Genomic DNA, 8258 nt, shown 5'->3' with positions numbered 1-8258 from the left:
TGCATATTTCCATGCTCAAGTACAAAACCAACCTGTAACTTTAAAACTTAATATTTAAATGAAGTGTTTAATGTTTACACAGTAAGTTCTTTTTCTAAATTTAAACCCTTGCCTAAGCAAGACAGAAAACAGTAATGGGTGAACCTCAAACCATTGGAAGGTTGAGTCCAGTTCAGAAGCTTATCCAAACCTCTTCTGTGTGTAAAGAACATTGACTTAGAGACTTGAAAGAACATGAGTCATCGGGATGCGGCTCTGACTTATAGGCCATCACATTTTGAGTGATGGCCCCCACGTTCTCTTTCTGATCACCAATTTTGCTATTGCTTTCAAATTTAATGATGCTGAGTCACACTGATGACAAAATCTTTGGAAAACCAGTTTAATCTGCCTGCAGAGCCAGAGCCAAACGTAGGTCTGTCTGAGCACTGCCCTGATTTGCTCCCATCTCAGCCTATTCCAGTCCACCCTGGAACATTCCCTGAGGCCAGGGCTGATGCAAAGGATTATACAAAATTAATAGATTTGCGTTTGACTCCCCAGTCATCCTATTACCAGAGGTATTCCATAAAGGCCCTCAAATTTCACCTGCAGCACCTCTCTGTCAGCTTGGTTTATGTTAAGAGCCACAGAAAATTGTCAAATCAAACCTTGTGGCTAATGTAAGATGTAAGCAGCTGATGCAGTAGTTACATAAACTCATGACAACTACATTCACCCAAACTGCACCCCAGAGCCGGGCAATGCACCAGGTTTTTTTTTTTTTTTCTCAATACTGAATGTGAGCCTTAAAGAGAAAGCTGCGTGCTCTGCCGCCATCCTTAGGGACCTCTCTCTAGAGACTGCAACATCCAAAGCCTTAAAAGGCAGCCATGGCCAGGTCTGGGCAAACTCGAGGGCCTTCAGAACATCAAATGCCGCTCTTGATCTGCTCTAACTCACATTATTCGCCATTAATCCACCAGGTTGAGGCATCCCGTCTCATTTTATCTAACTGTTTATTGTAGGGTGATACAACCCACCATGGAATCACAACAGCCTTTATACACCAATAAACAATTTAAATAGTCATAGCTCAATGGTCCAGAAATAATAACCATTTTTATCATTGAGGGATAAAGGGTGACAAGAAAAGTTAATAAAAAGGGAATAACCAAGCTTTCTGGAGCCTAAGCTAAACCTGATACAGCTCAGAGTTTCAGTTAAGTCATTGTCTTCTTCAGCTTAATTCCTAGTGGAAATAAACCTAAGCAGTTAACCGGTGCCATTGTGTCCAACAAAAGGAAAAAGGAAAAGAAGAGTTTTGCAGCTAGTGAAGCACGAGTCCCTAAGCAAACACACACGCAACCAAACAACAAACCAACAACCAATCAAAAAATAAAATAAAATAAAAAAAACCCAAACTGTTTAAACCCAGGGTTCACGGCCACTGATGTAAATGGGACTAACTCTTCAGTGACTTTATCAGCTTCTCCATCATAATTGCTCTGCCTTGATGGAATTACTTCATTAACATCTAGACCAACCTCACCACTCTGCAGTTGTTCATCTCAGGGCAACAGACTGACCCTGCAGAAGCAGGCAGTGGCTGTGCCATAGTGAACTAGCTGGACAATGTCTGGCTGTAGCAGAAATCTGTCCATCAGTCCTTAGCCTTTCTGCTATATCACTCCAAACAGAAAAGAAAGGACCAACAGAGAGCCAGAATTTAAGAAACATTTACTGCCTTTAAGTAACAGCAGTAACTTACACCAAAATTATCCATCATCTATGACACTTCCTAGGACTTTCTGGTCTCATTCCTGTGACGACTTCAGAGAAGAAATCTGTGCTCTGCAAGGACCTGGGTTACATCCTCTGACGGCAACATCACAGGAATCTAATTCAATCAAGGGAACCCAAATAACCAATTTTTATTCTTGCAACTTCTGGTGAATTTTATTTCTGTGACTTGAGGTGATTATTTTTCCCTTTTGATACCATTTTCAGTGCATGCCCTTCATTTCCCCTGTGGAGCCAGCCCAAATGTCACAGAGACTATTAATGGTGTATACTTAACACACATACTCACAGTATGTTCATTCTCAGGAAGACTAAACATTATTGAAAGGTTACAGCATTTATTTTGATGTGTGTCTGTTTAACCAATTCTAGCAAATGTTACACAAACACGAAATGGGCTTTCCTTCCCTGCTCCTCACCAGCCATCCCGAGCCATCGGTTTTTAAACAGAAATCCTTTCTCAAATCAATGAGGAATTTAAAACCTGATGTCACGTGGCACATGGAGACGGTTCAAATGTACAACCAACAAATACGTAAAGAAGAAAGAAATATTTCATCCTTTCCCCTGTAACCCTACTGAAGCCCGTTAACAGATTCAAGCTCACCAGTTTCTACCAGCTTCTGGCTGCCCTCAGTGGCCACGTCTCCAGCAGTAATATTAGGAAGAACCAGAAGTTTGGTTTCTCACTGTTTTGATTCTCATTTAATGGATGAAATTTGGATGCACTTCTTGCGATTCCGAAGGATTTCATTGGGACTGAGCACAACAGTCAATAAATAGAGCCCTTCTTGCGGCTGTTCCTAGCACGGAGAAAACAACAAACTTATAAAACACCAGTTAGAATTTAAATTTGCACAGGATCCCAGCTGCAGTTTAAAGTGGACCTAACACTGTGCATTCATCCTCATCAGCCACCACTCATCGGCAAAAGTGGGATTAATCATCTCCACTATAGCTACTAACAACGCTATTGATTATGTGTTATTTCTAGAGAGTTAAACCCTTAGGGCAAAAAAAACCAAACCAAACCAAAACAATAACAGAACAAAAATAACACCAACACAGAAAAACCTAAAGCAAACAAGCCTTTCCCTCCTCTTGAAGGGCAACTCTGCATAAAATCACTAAGATTTATTGCTAGGGAAGCCCCACACCACACCTTGGTTGACATGAAAGAGAGTCAAGGGCATATGAGGCCACAATCAAGTCAGGCAGCTTCTTCCACCTTGTTTTTCCACTAGCTTACAAGCTGCTTTGGACAATACATCCAGTGCCATCAAAACACTGTGCTAGCAAGAACACTGTCCGCACAAAGCCAGAATCATACAGCAACAGCAGCTAATATTCGGACAATTAGCAAAATTAATGAATAGGTGCCCTCAGTATACATCCCCAGCCCCCCAAAAAAGCCTTACATCGTCAGTCACCAATTAAAAGTCAGTGTCTTGTCTTTCTGCTGCAAGAAATTAAACTGACTGGACTCCTTAAGCAAAAGGACAAATGCGAAAATAAAGTCAGGCAAAGAAGGCTGTCCTTTCCTCAAGCACTTCGCTGCTCTGACACCTTGTCCTTGGACACTAAGCTGCCCTTTTTGTCAGGAACTCACCGCCAAAGCCACCCAGCACTGCCCTCCTCCCCACGCACCTTCCCACTGCCGGCAGCGCGGCACCTGCTCAGGCTCTGCCCACCTGGGGAAGCTGGAGCAGCAAGGAGATTTGCAGCTAGCAAGTGGTGTCAGAGCCCATGGAGGCCTCTTAATTGCTCCCAAAGAGCCCTGCAATCCTACCTGTGCCTTCTCCAAATGGAGCAGTGTCGAATCATGGGTGATGTTATGGGGTGAAGGAGGAGCCCGGAGTTAGGGCAGTAGAAGCAGAAAAAAAGAGCAGCCCGCTCTCCATCCCAGCCACTCTTCCTGCTCGCCGCAGTGTCCTTATGCTCGCCCGTCCCAGTCAGACTGGGCAGCACTTGGTGCGCTGCCTCCAGCCGAGCAGGCTTGGAAGAGGGAAGGAGAGAGACGTCATGCCTCGTCTGGAGGCAGCAATCCTTGGTCCTCAGGAGATGACCTTGAAAAGAAATGCCCTTCTCAGGGCAGACAGCCCAGTGATGCTATGGAAGGGAGCTTAGCAGCACTAGCACAAATAGCCATTGGCATTTTCCTATTGCCAAGACCGCAGCCTTAAAAATAAGTAAATAAAATAGAAACCTTAGACTGGGCAACATCTTCATTCCTTAGCCAATCGTGAGGAGTAACAGAGAAGGTTGCACCCTCGGCTACCAGAGAAGAGAGTAGCTGGGGCAGTGGATTTACCATTTCCACCTGGAAGCACTGTTTCATGTGATTTTTTGCAGGCTGGTGAGCCCCACGGTGCCAGGGCCCTCTAGGAACACAGCAGCCTAGGTGGGGGGCCCGTGGGGTTCACAGTGACCTGTTCCTATCATGGCATGCCATGTTGTCCCTGTGCAGCAAGGACACCTGGGGGTGACCACTGGGGACACCCCAAGCAAAAAAAAACTGCCCTTCCCTCATCCCAGAGGATGAAGTACAAGTACAAAAACTTCAACCCAGCTGGAAAGAAACAGGAACTACTCCCAAACACGATACGAAAGCTCTTACTCGAAGTTTAAAAGTAAATATTTCCATAATTCATTTTTCAATTTCATGCCACCTCTGCAATAATTATTTGCGGCGAAGATTCTGCCTGCCAAAATGTTACAGAATGCTACCAGCACAGAGAGAGACATCTTTGGGAGAGTTCTCACCCAGCAGTCCCACAGCCACGAGAAGCAATGGATGCAGACGTGCCTGGAAAGGGGCAGCCAGGGCACGATGTGGACCCTTCCCCAAGGCAGGTCCCAGCCATTCCGACTGCCCTCCCCTGCGCCTCCTGTTTGCAGCAGGGCTGGCAGCAGTGGAATTTGCCCCATATTCCGACAAAACAGAGCCCTATGGGGTGCTGCGAGGCTGGACATGTGCAGAGCTATTTCGGCAGAGGACTCAAAACAGCTGCATAGTTTCTGACCATCTCAGCACAACAAGCCCATGTCAATACGCGGAGAGGAATGCGGAGACCTCAACGGTGCCTCTCGACACCCATCTGTTTTTTAGAGTCAACTTCCCTGAACTCCTCTGCAAACTATTAGCACGCCGAACGTCCAGTTGAGGGCTATGTTTTGTGTGTGTGCTTTAATTCCAAAGTAAACTCTTTTGCCTCGAGAAACATGCAACACAATAAACTAATTTGAGCTGAGCTTAGTTTAATCTTTCTGGGCTTTTTGTTGTTTTGATCTGATCCCAGAAGTGGAAGTCTGGTTTAGGTATCGTGTTTTTGTTTTGTTTTGGGGTTGAGGTTTTTTGTGTTTTTTTTTTTTCCCCTCATTCTGGGATTTGCTCTCCACAAGCCAGATTCCTGGATTTGACAAGTTCTGTTTTATGCTACTTACACTACCACCTGCGCAGCCAGGGAGATTTAAAAGGCTGACTTCTCTGTTGGTAAAAGCAACAACAAGCAAACAGAGCTGCGTTCAGGACAGGCTGAGAAGTAATTGGCTTCCTTTCTTCATAGGAATTTACAGACGTGTCCTTCCCCGTTTTCCCCTGTACGCACCCAATCCTTTTCCTCTTCATAATGTGCTTGATTCATCTCACAGAAGTTCTCCTGACGCGCTGGCATTGTTTAGTAATCCTCTTTTTTACACTCACTAATTATCCCTGCCTGAAGATGAAGTGACGGGGAGCCACCCCGTACCCATGCTGCCTCGGGGGCTGCAGTGGCCATTCCTGTTGGGCAGCATCACCTCCGTGCCAGCTCATTGCTTCTGTCACCAGGCCAGGAAGACCCAGAGACCACAGCTGTCCCGTCAGGAGCCCGGTGATGCAATTTGCCCAATATCCAGGCAAAATGAGGCCAAACTTCCTTGCCTGGTGAAGTGACTCACACTGCACGCAGAGTCCTGCATGGGGTCCAGAGGAGGTCTGGGTGTCCTGATTCTCTTGTGTGGCTCAGCAGACCACGGCTCGAGCAGGAAGGGTGGGGAGTGAGAGCAACGAAGCAAGGCAGAGTGAGGGCTCACTGCACCCCACAGAACCAACCTGATGGCTGGGAGATAAGCCTGACCTTCACAGTTCTGCTGCAAAGTTCAATTTTGGAAAAGCAAAGGTCAAAGGACTGGAAGTTTTGCTCAGTTCTTGAGGAAGGTCTGCCAAGCACTACTGTAGCAGCCCAACTTTCTGAGTACATCACACTACACTAACAGAAAAGGAAAAATAATAATAATAAAGAAGGAACAAGTAATCCCTTTGTATAAAAATAAAAGCAAATAATGTACTGTAAATACAAAAGTTATGTGGAGAGGTGAGATTTGACAGTACAACTCAATGGGATTCTCCAATACAGTGTACAAATCAGAAAGCTGCCTTAGAAAAAAAGTGTTTTTCTTGACTTCTCATTCTTTCACAGTAGTATCATTCTTTAGTCAGTAAGACAAAAATAATATCAAAAAAAAATAAAGGCCAGCTGTTCCCAAAGGTAAGTGGGACCCTTCCTTCAATCTGTGCACCCTTATCTTCCCACTCCCTCCAGGCTCTCTTCCTCCACTCAGATAAATCAAAATGAGTAAAGCACATTGGGATACAAGAGAACACAATGACTAAGACCTTGATGTGTAATAATACGTCTGTGCTGTAACTAGACATAAATCTTTTAAAAATTAAAACAGGTGAGTCAAAGCTACAGAGACCTTTCTAAACACCAGACAGAACCAAAAAAAAAAACCCTCATCCCACATCAGTACACATTCAGTTAAAGTATTTTGTACTTAAATAAAGCTGCCTATTATTGTAACTGCAAAACAGCTCTTCATTTCAGTTTGGCTTGGATAATGAGGCATTGAGTAAAAGCAGCATCCTGGACAGACACCACCTCGAATGGATTCTGTCTCCCTCCAAGTCACTCATCTTCACCCACTGGAGACACAAGGACAGACTGTTACTTCAAGCCGCTGCAAATCAGATGCTGTTTAAGAAGAGCCACAATTTTGAAAAAAAAAAAAGCACAGCTTCTTGTAAAGATTGCAGCGCTTGTTGCTCCACAGAGCAGGATGAAGTGCCAGCAGGTGGGAGGAGATACAACCACTGCTGCACAGCAGATGCAGCAATGAACTGGAACCTGGAACCTGGAACTAAGTATGACTTGCTGAAGGCTGAGCTCCTGTAGGACTGAGACCCAGAACCTGTATGCCAGACAGCAACACATCCCTACACAGCCCACGCTGCAGTGAATGGCACCCAGACACACAGAGCCACAGCTTCACAAACCAAATTGCTCTCCCACTGCCAACACTATCAGCTTGCAGCTAAGAAGCTACTAAGACTCACAGCCACAAAATGCAGAGCTGAGAATAACTCTATTCAGAATCAGTTGATCAAATAGGCCATAAAATACATTAAAAAAAAAAAGTGGTGTAAATGAATATTCAGTCTATGGTTGACAAAAGATAATTCCACATCAAGGTACTCTTGGAACACAGGAATGTAAGATATTCAGCTCCAGGCCTAATCCTGATTAGGTGCCTTAGGCTAAAAGGAAATACTTTATAGTTCTGTTACAAAACATGAATAAACAGAAGCCTTCGGTTACAAAAAGTGAAAACTGAGTAGGGATTCCAAGATTTACCCCATTAATCACAAATTACTAAGAAAAGCAAATCATCAAAGAGCTCGCTTTGTTTCCTCCGTTTTTTTCAAAGCAGGAGCAGCCACAAAAACGTAAGAACCGGTGATAAAATAGCAACGATTGTGTAGCAATTGCGTCTAGGATGTTCATGGTCAGTTGTTCATGAGGATGGCTCACTTCCTAATGGAAGGGCCAGGTTGTGCAACAACTGCTTGCGCAGGGAGGAGTTACGGAGGCAGTGGTCCCGCCGGCCTTGGCGGAGCTGGGAGACGCCCGTCCTGAGCGTAGGGGCCGTGGTCTGGCCATGGGCTGCGGTGATTCAGGCAGCAGGGCTTCGGCTTGCCTCCTGGGAAGCTGCGCTCAGACCGTCTGGGCTGGAGGTGGAAACGTCTCGTTAGATCGTCCAGCTCATCTTCCTGCCAGCGCAGGTTTGTCTCCAAAGACATTTTCTAGGATTTTGTCCAGACTGCTTTTACGAAGGCCTAAACAACGGGATTCCACCATCGCGCTGCAGGGACTATTTCATAGCCCAGTGTCCTTTGCTTGTAAACATTTCCTGATAGCCACATTTATTTCATGTTGTTCCCATGTTACTCTGTTATTTGTAACCCCAGACTGCTCCCTCTCTGGCAAAGGGATGGCATAGAAGGAAAGCACAGCGGGATTCACCCTGCCCAGGCTGCAGCGGCGTATCCTGCGGTGGCAGGTTTCTCTTTAAAGGAAATAACAAAATTCCACTTCAGGAAACAAGATGTCCCCCGGATCATTACGATTTTAGCAGCGTTTGGTCATCAGCTCAGC

This window comes from Numida meleagris, chromosome 16, assembly GCF_002078875.1.
Source record: "Numida meleagris isolate 19003 breed g44 Domestic line chromosome 16, NumMel1.0, whole genome shotgun sequence".
Classification (NCBI taxonomy): Eukaryota; Metazoa; Chordata; class Aves; order Galliformes; family Numididae; genus Numida; species Numida meleagris.
Note: the sequence above shows the minus strand (reverse complement) of the source record.